The sequence below is a fragment of the Humulus lupulus genome, chromosome 5 (assembly GCF_963169125.1).
Source record: "Humulus lupulus chromosome 5, drHumLupu1.1, whole genome shotgun sequence".
NCBI lineage: Eukaryota > Viridiplantae > Streptophyta > Magnoliopsida > Rosales > Cannabaceae > Humulus > Humulus lupulus.
In genome coordinates this window covers 237671122-237684118 of record NC_084797.1, presented here as the reverse complement: position 1 = coordinate 237684118, position 12997 = coordinate 237671122, and positions in this window count along the sequence as shown.

The window sequence follows — 12997 nt, the reverse complement described above, 5'->3', positions numbered from 1 at the left end:
TGCTGAGTAAGCCACTAGCCTCCAAGCGCTTATTTCATTCATCGAATGAGTGTCGCAACACTTGAGGTTCCGATAAACCACGCTGAGTGACCGACAAGCGAGTCACTAATTCAAATGGAAGGGTGGCTGTTGGGTAAGCCTCTAGCCTTCAACAGGTTCTGGTAAACCATACTGAGTGACTGACAAGAATGTCACTAATTCAAATGGGAGAGTGGCTGCTGAGTAAGCCACTAGCCTCCAAGCGCTTATTTCATTCATCGACCCTCGGGGTCGGTCTGGCATTAATGCTCTTTGAGTCATTCAATGTTGATAGTCAAATAGACCTCATCTTTGATGGCTTGCGTGATACACGCTAAGACCATTCTGACTAATGAGTCAGTACAACGTGACTAGTGCCCAGTACCACTGCCGAACCTGACTAATGAGTCACAGCTTCACAGTTGATACTAACACCTTTGCCAATTCTGACTAATTACTCAATACCATGCACAAGTAAGCAATGCTATCAATGTGTATCATATGCCAATTATCCAAGAATAGGGCATTCAGCATGCTTACTAAACAGTTACTGGCATAATTATGATCACGCACAAACTCAGAGACTCAAGCTCTGACCAATCTCATACTCATCATTCATGGCATGCCCTAATCACATGTTTCTCGTGCATCACATGCATCACATTTAATCATCCTGCATGCCTCAACAATAATCATATGCAAATGGGCAAGATTGCCAAGCATTCATTAGGCCATCAATGTTTACATTTAAACATTCAACATGCATCAATCATAACCATGCATGTCACATATGGGGTGCAGTTTTCTTACCTTAGGTCCAAGCACAGGTTACCAACAAATGAGCCACAAGCACGATCCTGATCCAAGCCTCTAGTGTTAACCTAGTCACAACCACAAATGGTGATCCAATGAGTTCAAGTTCTAAAACCAACCCTTGAACTAAAACTTAGCCTCCAAGACATCAACCCTCACTAATCCGGGTAGTAGGAATGATCCCGAGGCCTAAAACCATGTTCCCGGGGTCAAAACACCCAAACGGGCTCAAAAGCCTGCCTGAGCCGCGGCCCTGGCACCCTGAGCCGCGGCCCCCAGCACCACCAGAAGCAAGCGCCGCGGCACCCAACACCAAGGGCCGCGGCTCCCAGCAAGGCAAAACTGGGGCATCTGCTTCATCGAGCAAGGGCCGCGGCGCCCAAGAACAGGGCCGCGGCCCAACTTCGGGGCAGCCATTTTCTCTTCGTTTTAACCTTTTAAAACCTCCCAAAAACATGTCTAAACATTCCCAAATCATTAAATCAAAGTTCCCAAACTCCCCAATGGTCCAAAACCACCAAAACCCGAGGTTTAAACAAACTAAAAACCCAACGATTCACAAAGTCTAATTCAAGCTTAAAAACTTTTAAAAACTTAAAACTTAAACTTGAATTACCTCCGATTGAGTTGTTTCCAGCTAAATCCTCCGGCTAATAAGCTTCTAATTCTCCTTAGGATTGCTATGCCTCGATCCTCGCTTGATTCCAAGTCCTAGAACTCAAGATACCTTCGAAAATGCGATTGGGAACGAAAAGGGAACTTTAGGGAGAGAGAACGTACAGAACGTTCTTTTTATTTTCTTAAAAGGTTACTTCAAGCTTAAGTAGCTTCCAATAAAACCTAATGCTCGGGGTCCCGAAAACACCCCCGGGGACATTATAGTCAAAACTTCCAGAATTTCCCCCTGGTCTTACTAACTCCCAATTTATCACCAAATGTTAATTCCCATTACCCAATAACCCGGTAATGTTATAAATACCCCTTGACTTACTCCAAGTCAAGCTTAAATCCCGTTGTGACTTTCCCACTAGCTTACCTCCTAGGATCGCCTTGTGCTGGGTAACCCTGGCATAACCTGATAATAACAAAGCACCACGCCCATTTCACATATATGCCAAAAATGCCCGAAATGGCCAAAATATGAAAATCACCTAATTAATCACAAATGGGTTCACATGCATATTTAATACACCTAAACATGCATAATATCATTAAATAGCGTAATTAAGCAATTATGGCCCTCTCGGCCTCCTAATCAAGGTCCTAGACCTTATTAGGAAATTTGGGGCATTACAACTATCCCCTCCTTACAGAAATTTCGTCCTCGAAATTTATCTGAACCGCCCGGAATATCAATTCCGCACAACTGAGTCCAGTTTCCAGGTCGTTCTCTTGACCTCACTGTTTTTGCAACATACCTTAAATCAATGTATACTTTGTTCCTCAGAATCCCATAACTCAACTCATGAGTTCTTTCAACCCATGTCCACTGCATGGTAATACATAACACAATGTACAACTATCAGAACCAAAACCATGGTCCTACAAAAGATAATATGACTAGTCCTATCCAGGACTCAAACTGTCATACCAATCTAGGCTCAACTTGCCTTTACTCATCACCCCTTGCCATGGTGATTCTTTAGGAAGACACAACTCCCTATTTGGAATTCCATGTTCCTGCTTTTCAATTCAGTAACACTTTTCCATTCAGTCTGAGAAGTGAGCATCCATGCTCCAACCTCTAATAACCTCTATGGTCCCCTGAACCATCACATGATCCAAATATCACATCTCACCCATCTCATTCCAATGAAAGGGTGACGAACACGTTCCACCATACCTTACCTCATAAGGTACTTTTCAACTCTGGACAATTCTCCCTCTGATTATCATCAGTCTGAGAGTAATGAACCGTACTGAGTTCCATCTATATATTCATCGCCTTCCCTCACTCTTCCATAACCTGGAAGTAACAATAAAGTCTTCATCTAATAAGATAAGCCTTTAATTCTCAAGAAGGTACACTATCTCTCTCACAAAGAGATCTGAACACTAATCCACTGTGTTACTTATTCTTATAACCAAAAAGAATCTTACTCACAACACTGGTCCAAAATGACCCAAGTCAATCATGCCGACCCACCTTCCTGGGTAGCCCCATCGCGAAACTCATCGCGATGCTTTCTTATTTCTATTATACAATACTCAAAGGCCACAATAACCTTACTGATCCCTGATACCCTGTCTGAACCTGTTAACAGGTTAAGAACTCAACCACACATTCCATTATGCCCCTCTTCATCTCAGGCCATCATCGTAAAACTTTCATACTCTGGTACACTGACATGATGCCTGAACGAAGAGAATCATAAAATAACATGAGATTCGTCCAGAATCTCCCAAAAACAATCCCAGCGTCCATCAGACCCCAAGTCTGATCCTTATATTACAAGACACTGTAACACTCTTAGCTAACCCAGCTAAGACTTCCATTCAACTTTCTTATCCGAGATTCACTTAGTCATCTTTCCTTTTAGTTCCTCTGAGATAATAATCTCAAGCACAGAACTGGCCATTGTTCCACCAGAAACACCACTCTAGTTCTAATCAAATTCTTTTACCAACGTGTTACTTAAGCAATCTTTTCTCTGTATCACTGAGGTGTCATAACAACCTATCAATTGATTCTGATATGTATAAAGAAACTCAGAACTCTTTCCACAAATCACATATAATGCCATGCCCATCCAAGGACACTCATGCCTTCTAAGGCGTCCCCTGACCTTAGCAAGTTTCACAGAGAATACACCACAAAATCATCGTCCCAGACGATCAAAAATTCCCATGCAAATAACCCCTTGAACGCTCTGTTCAGCTGATCCATAAACACTTAGCGTAAAACAAATTTTCAAAATACAATCCAGCACCTCCTAGTGCTCTTTATCTACTATAAACACAGCCTTTTGCATATTCTTTTCCCTTGATCCCTAACTGGTACTAACCGGATCGAAGATCAACTCTTGAGAATTCCTTCTCACTCAGTATCTAAGCCTCGAGTTCTTACAACTCTACTAAGCCATTCAATACAATGCTCTCAATTCAACTCTATCCCTGGTACTGATCAAACCACCATTATATCTCTTCATATAATAGAAACTCTGATAAATCCCCTGAAAACACATTCAGGAACTCACAGACTCGTCCAGCCTGTCCTGATCCCACTGACACAGTCTAAGTGGTATCCACCACACTAGCTAAGAGTTCTATGCATCTCTCTGCCATAAAACTCTAGCTTTCCACACAGATATCATCAGCATACCAAAGCTATGCATAACACCAACTGCCTCAAGGCTTTCTATTCTCAGATCATACCCAAACCAGTCATAACCAGCTTTACTCAACCACTGAGGGGTCCTTCCATAACCCAACTTACCTTTTAAGTTGCCAATTCCATACTATGTTCCCATCACAACACAACCATGTGATCATCATATCAATTTTATGCCTCTCTATATGCAACAAACAAAGGAACAGGATGGCACCAAAGCCAATCAGCATAACCCAGAAATAAAAATAAAAAACTGACCTGCCACTCCTGAGGAGCTAGTCCCAGTCCCAGACTCTGACTGCTCTGGAATAAACACTCGAGCTGGAGTCGAGCTGTCTATCCCCTTTTGCTCAAACTCTCTTAGTCTTGGGAAATTCTTCTTAAAATGCCCAACCATGTCACATAAGAAACATGCTTTTGCTCGGCATTCTCCCAGATGATGCCTCTTGCACCGAGCGCACTCTGGGTAAGGCTTCCAACTTTTCTTGTTGCTTGCTCCAATAGATGGAGATACCACCATCTGAGCTCCATGCCTCGTGGCACTCTTTTCCTCATCTCTGATGCTCTCAACAGCAAGAGCCCTCTCTACCACCTGAGCATAGGTAGAGACTTCATGCGCTAGGGTAACTCTAATGCCCTGAGCTATTCCAGGATTCAATCCTTGAACAAACCTTTCCTTCCGAGCCACATCTGTGGGTACCATGTCTAAAGAAAACTTGGCCAACCCATTAAATTTATTAATATACTCAGATACTGATGCCTTTCCCTGAACGAGATTCAGAAACTCATTCATCTTGGTAGTCTTGGCCACATCACAATAATACTTTTCATTAAACAGCTGCCTAAATTCTTTCCAATCCATCACAGCCGTATCTCGTGTCTGGGATATCACTCCCCACCATGTCTGAGCATCATCTCGCAATACATATGTCGCACAGATCACCCTATCATGACCTACCAGCCCCATACTATCAAGAATGGAACTGATCATGCCCATCCATTGCTCAGCTCTGAATGGATCTAGGCCTCCCTCAAAGACTGGAGGGTAATATTCCTGGAATCTTCCACAAAGAAATTCCCATCTGCTCTCAACCCTAGGCTGAGCCAAACCTGGTGCCATTCCTGGCACAACATAGGAAGAGGTGCTTCTCAACAGATTCTGCTGTTGCCTCAGACACCTAATCTCTTCCTCATGCCTCTGCAATCTTGATTGCAAATCTGTGACTATCTGTTGAAAACTCTGAGGGGTAGATGAGGAACTCAACCCCTGGCTGAAACTCCCAGCCTCTGAATAACCACCACCAGGCCTCATATTCGCCTTGGCTATAAACCTGTTCTGTAGTCAATAACTTGACCCATTAGCCACAATGAGCATATCATGAGTTTTCCCCCACGGAATCAATCTTACCACACCATATTCATAAATCGCTGCGGTGCTATAAACATTCCCATGGCATTCTTACAACAATCAAATCCCTGCTCTTCCAACATCCACACCATGCCTCAAATCAAGCATGCAAACATCACAATTATGTAATCATGAAGCAAGTAATCAAATGATCATATTCATAAATATATCCACGGAGCATATAATCAAATAGTCAAGAGCCAAGCTCTATCAGAATCTCATGCTCCCTAATGCAATGTGCAGGTAAAGCATTCACAATCTATTTAAGCAGCTAAGCACATAACTACAAAAATAGTTACCATTCCTTGAGTGAAGCTATCTTCAGTGATGAGTGTACATGCCCAGCTTGTCTTCAGGAACACATAAACCATGGCATTGCTCTGATACCAAAATTGTAACGCCCCAACTCCAGGGACCGCTACAGTGCACATTGCAAACAGTGCTAAACTCGCTAATCGAGTCATTTGGCCATAAACGTGTAACTAAGTTCGATTAACGGTTTAGGGGTTAAAACTTTGGTTAAGATAAAACGTTTCACTAGAACGTTTACTGTATACATTGGGATCCCAAAAATATAATTTCAGAGTTTATTACAAAAGGTTATTTACATCAAGCCGATCTAGGCGGCAAAACAGGGTTCAGCCCTAGTTCCACTTTCAAACCTCGCCCAAGTATTGGTCGAGCAGCTGCATATGTACACATCATCACCTAAGCTCTCCAACCCAAGGATGGTCCAGCTTCCTTTTGCCTTTACCTGCACCACAAAGCACCCGTGAGCCGAAGCCCAGCAAGGAAACTCATATGCTCATAAGCGGTCATATCATGATTTCAAATCATATCTGGCATGCCTAGCATTCATAGCTCTATTCAGCATGCAAATGTATTCAAACAGATGCTGGGGTATCCAGGATAAGAAATCCTGGCCTTCTGATTGGAGGACTATCAAGTCAATCCTAATCAGATGAGTGACTGCCAAACAAGTCACTAACCAAATGGAAGGGTGGCTGTTGGGTAAGCCTCTAGCCTTCAACAGGTTCTCGTAAACCATACTGAGTGACTGACAAGCATGTCACTAATTCAAATGGGAGAGTGGCTGCTGAGTAAGCCACTAGCCTCCAAGCGCTTATTTCATTCATCGAATGAGTGTCGCAACACTTGAGGTTCCGATAAACCACGCTGAGTGACCGACAAGCGAGTCACTAATTCAAATGGAAGGGTGGCTGTTGGGTAAGCCTCTAGCCTTCAACAGGTTCTGGTAAACCATACTGAGTGACTGACAAGAATGTCACTAATTCAAATGGGAGAGTGGCTGCTGAGTAAGCCACTAGCCTCCAAGCGCTTATTTCATTCATCGACCCTCGAGGTCGGTCTGGCATTAATGCTCTTTGAGTCATTCAATGTTGATAGTCAAATAGACCTCATCTTTGATGGCTTGCGTGATACACGCTAAGACCATTCTGACTAATGAGTCAGTACAACGTGACTAGTGCCCAGTACCACTGCCGAACCTGACTAATGAGTCACAGCTTCACAGTTGATACTAACACCTTTGCCAATTCTGACTAATTACTCAATACCATGCACAAGTAAGCAATGCTATCAATGTGTATCATATGCCAATTATCCAAGAATAGGGCATTCAGCATGCTTACTAAACAGTTACTGGCATAATTATGATCACGCACAAACTCAGAGACTCAAGCTCTGACCAATCTCATACTCATCATTCATGGCATGCCCTAATCACATGTTTCTCGTGCATCACATGCATCACATTTAATCATCCTGCATGCCTCAACAATAATCATATGCAAATGGGCAAGATTGCCAAGCATTCATTAGGCCATCAATGTTTACATTTAAACATTCAACATGCATCAATCATAACCATGCATGTCACATATGGGGTGCAGTTTTCTTACCTTAGGTCCAAGCACAGGTTACCAACAAATGAGCCACAAGCACGATCCTGATCCAAGCCTCTAGTGTTAACCTAGTCACAACCACAAATGGTGATCCAATGAGTTCAAGTTCTAAAACCAACCCTTGAACTAAAACTTAGCCTCCAAGACATCAACCCTCACTAATCCGGGTAGTAGGAATGATCCGAGGCCTAAAACCATGTTCCCGGGGTCAAAACACCCAAACGGGCTCAAAAGCCTGCATGAGCCGCGACCCTGGCACCCTGAGCCGCGGCCCCCAGCACCACCAGAAGCAAGCGCCGCGGCGCCCAACACCAAGGGTCGCGGCTCCCAGCAAGGCAAAACTGGGGCACCTGCTTCATCGAGCAAGGGCCGCGGCGCCCAAGAACAGGGTCGCGGCCCAACTTCGGGGCAGCCATTTTCCCTTCGTTTTAACCTTTTAAAACCTCCCAAAAACATGTCTAAACATTCCCAAATCATTAAATCAAAGTTCCCAAACTCCCCAATGGTCCAAAACCACCAAAACCCGAGGTTCAAGCAAACTAAAAACCCAACGATTCACAAAGTCCAATTCAAGCTTAAAAACTTTTAAAAACTTAAAACTTAAACTTGAATTACCTCCGATTGAGTTGTTTCCAACTAAATCCTCCGGCTAATAAGCTTCTAATTCTCCTTAGGATTGCTATGCCTCGATCCTCGCTTGATTCCAAGTCCTAGAACTCAAGATACCTTCGAAAATGCGATCGGGAACGAAAAGGGAACTTTAGGGAGAGAGAACGTACATAACGTTCTTTTTATTTTCTTAAAAGGTTACTTCAAGCTTAAGTAGCTTCCAATAAAACCTAATGCTCGGGGTCCCGAAAACACCCCCGAGGACATTATAGTCAAAACTTCCAGAATTTCCCCCTGGTCTTACTAACTCCCAATTTATCACCAAATGTTAATTCCCATTACCCAATAACCCGGTAATGTTATAAATACCCCTTGACTTACTCCAAGTCAAGCTTAAATCCCGTTGTGACTTTCCCACTAGCTTACCTCCTAGGATCGCCTTGTGCTGGGTAACCCTGGCATAACCAGATAATAACAAAGCACCACGCCCATTTCACATATATGCCAAAAATGCCCGAAATGGCCAAAATATGAAAATCACCCAATTAATCACAAATGGGTTCACATGCATATTTAATACACCTAAACATGCATAATATCATTAAATAGCGTAATTAAGCAATTATGGCCCTCCCGGCCTCCTAATCAAGGTCCTAGACCTTATTAGGAAATTTGGGGCATTACATATACCATCAATGTGCAAAAATATAATAATTATATTTTTCTTAATTTGTATGGGAAAAATTATTAAAGAAAAAGTTAAAGTATAAGAAAAAAAATTAGTAACTAACTAAAATATAGAAATGCCATATATATTTTTTATCATAGTTAATACTACAAAAATAGCATTTTCTTCCAGTTTTTAACTGTCGCTATTGAGCAACGATGACAGTCGATTAACTGTCGTATTTGCCTATACCGGTGTAGGGGTAGCTACGCCAACAATTATTAGGTGTCGTCGTTGCTGGCTACGGCGACAGTTATTAGGTGTCGCCGTTGCTGGCAACACCGACAGTTAATAGGTGTCGCTGTTGCTGACAACGTCGACAGTTAATAGGTATCGTCTTTGCTCACAACGCCAACGAAGTTTTTTTAGGACGCGCAATGCGTGCCCTTAAAAGTTATATTTTTAATTTTAAAAAAATTAATTTATATGTATTTTAAATTAAAAATTATGATTTTAATGAAATATTTGTATACAAATATAAAAACTTATAGATTATAATAACAAAAATTTTAACTGTCGGCGTTGGGGTCAATAGCGACACTTTTTAACTGTCGGCATTGGTCTCGAATTAACTGTTGACGTTGGAGTCAATAGCGACAGTCAAAAGCAACGATGACAGTTATTAATTGTTGGCATTGGTCTCTATGCCTACAGTTTTTTACTGTCGGCGTAAAGTCCTGCTAAGCAATTACGATAGTCAACTCTGTTCACTGTCATGGTTGGGTGTCGGGATAGCCCAGTTTTGCAGTAGTGGTTATGCTTTCTTTGATTTTTAAGGTAATTTTATTTAATTTTTTCCTTCATTTTTAAATATTTTTTCAGTTATTTTTTTCTTTCTTTTTTTCCTTACTTGTTTTTTCTTCCATTTTTTCCTTTTTCTTTTATTTTCCTACCAATTTTTTCCATCACCCTTTATTTCTTCTTCTCATTTTTATTTATTTATCTATTTTTTTCTTTCATTTATATCTTTTTTTTTCAATTTTCTTTCCTTTTTTTCTTTTATTTTTCCTTCTATTTTTTCTTCATGTTTGTATTTATTATTTTCCCCTTCCATTTTTTTTCTTTTTTTCACACATATGAGCTTTTTTTCTCTTTCTTTTTTTCTTCTTCCATTTTTTCTATTTTTTCCTTTATTTTCTACCAATTTTTTCATTCATATTTTTTTCTTTCCATTTTTCCATTATTTTTCTTCTTCTTCTTTTCATTTTTATTCATTCATCTGTTTTTTTTTCTTTCATCATTTCTTTTGCTTTGTTTTTTTTTTTCATATTTTTTAGTTTTTTTCCTTATTTTTTCTTCATTTTTTGTATTTATTCTTTTCTCATTCCATTTTTTCCTTTTTTTTCACACATATATTTTAAAATTACATAATTATTTTACTATTTTTTATTTATTTTTCTTTTATTATTGTAATTTTTTTTTATTTTTTCCACTATATGTAAAAAAATCAAATCAATTTTTTCAGCATTTTCTTTTTACTGTAACCCTTATAGGAACACCAAAATTTGGAAAGAAAATTAATAAAAATATGAAAACGTGAATGGGTAACTAGTTATCCTGATGGGAACATTCAAATCTAGAAAAAATATATATAAAGAAGATGGGAGAGAAGGGAAAGGGGTGGATTTAATTTTTTTTCTATCTTCAGATCTGTGGTAACTGGTTACCTTCTCATTCTTTGTGTGTATATTTCTTAGGGTAACTGGTTACCTTCACGTTCTGATGTGTGTATATTTCTGGGTTCTTTATGGTAACTTGTTACCTATGTTACTAAAATGATAGTTACTTCTTCTTCCTTTTTTAAAGAAGTATTCTTCCTCTTTTTCCTTCAAATTTGATGTTTCTTTTCATATTTAATATGAGTAGCCCGTCAACCCTCTTATGGTAACTGGTTACCCCTTTTATGGCAGAAAGTTACTCCTCTCAGGATAACTGGTTACCCCTCCTGGTACATGTTATTTAACCTAGCTCTAGGATTTTTTTTACATAACGGTCAAAGATCAATCAAGTAACTGGTTACCTTACCCAGAATTTGAAAAAAGAAATGTAACGTACAATCTAAAAAAATGAAAATATAAATTTATAATAAATAAAAAAATAAATTTAAACACAATTCATATTACAAAAAAAAAACTTTGCAAAACAACCAAAGAAAATTTTAATATAAAAAAATAATAATAAAATTACAAACATATCCTTCCAAATTAATAAAACTTGATTAAGAGTAAAACTATGGCATAAACCAACTTTTATACAAAAATATGGGATAATAAACTCATAAAAGTGAAAATTCTTTAAAAAAAACCATATTTTTGCACACTCTATTAAAAATCTCATATAAAATGTAATTTCCTCTTTCTTTTACGTATTTGAAAACTCAATTCGAGTTTCACCCAAATAAGCCCACTTCAACTTATGAGCTTAAGTCCCCGACCCAGCTTAATTAGTTGCAAGCAAATGTAGTTCCATCTCTTGATTTTGTTAATATAGAACCTTACACATGTTAGACCATCTCCAATGCAAGATGTAAATTTTGTGCCAAATTTGGCACAAAAAATAAGTCAATGCTATATTTGGCTTAATATTTACAATTGTGCTCCAATGTACAAGATGCAAATTAATAAAAAAAAAAAGTTAACAAATTATTTAATATTTATTGATAATATACAAAAATTATTTTATTTTTCATTTTTTATTGTAAAAAAAGAGAATAAAAAATGCAATATGGTTAGTCATTAATTTTTAACTAATAAATTAGTTGCAACATGGTAAATAAAAAAGTAACATTTATTGATGGGCCAAATTTGGTTCATGCTATATTTTGTGCCAAATTCAGCATAACTTTTAGTATGTACCAAATTTAGCACACTTTTTAAAACACCATTGAAGTGATACTTTTGCTAAAATGTAATATAACAATATATATACCACTTTTTTGGCACTCCATTGAAAATGTTCTTACAGGGAATTTCTCCTACATTCTTTTAGCATATAACCTTTTTTTTTTTTTGGAGAAAAGCACGTAACATATTTATACTTGGTAACCATAATGTGCATATGAGAAAATGTGACATATATACAAGAACAGTAAAAGTGACTTGTGTGCTATTATTATTAGAAGATTAACTACTACCAATTACTAATTATAACCAGGGTCAGTCCAGAGTTGTGGGTCTTATACAAAATATGTTATTTTAAAAAAAAATTATTTATAAAATGACATTTTTTTAAATTTTGGGAGCCTTTGTGTATGTAAAAAAATTGGTGCTTCATTATGTGGGGGCTCTATGCAGAGGCGTGGCCTGCCTGTGCCCAAGCCGTGCCTAATTATAACCAACAATTCTAGCTATGCTCACATTTTTTTTCCCTGTCTGAACTGCAGTTTCTTTTCCCTGAGCACTAGCTAGGTCTTTACCATATTGTAGTTGATTTCGCAATTAACTTGATATGCATTAATGAAGATACTTCATATTAACTACTTCGGAATATTGGAATTAATAATTAGCCTTGTGTTATACTAATTTTGAGGAAAATTAGAGAATAATATATATACACAGTATTAACATCAACAGAAACAAATTCTTATACATAAAAATAAATTTATATATATATATAGGCCATGGTGAGATCGAGAATTTTTATATATGGAATGGTGTCACATATATATGGCTTGACTTACAATAAGTCACTGACTTTTTATGGCTTGACTTACAATAAGACACTGATTTTTTTTATTTTGTTATTGATTTTATTTACCATTGATGAACCTTATTATATATAATATACATATTCCTACTAGATTTGAATATATAAATATATATATATATATATACACTTCAGTCCTTGTTTCATATAATTCTACAATATAAGAAACTATTAGAGAAATATATACACATATATGTGTAATCACAGAACTTTGTACATATATATATATATATATATATAACTGATGATATTAGATAATTAAGGCTTTGAAAAGAAAGTGTACAGTATATTAAGGGATCCAGGCATACATTGTGTGGCTTCTAGCTAGCTGCTAGGACTTCCAATAACAAGTGCTGATCATTCTTATAATGTTGTAGACTGGGGCTTTATCATTATTATAAATATTTAGCAATATATATATATAAATATACATATATATCAAGTTATCTTATTAAATTTCG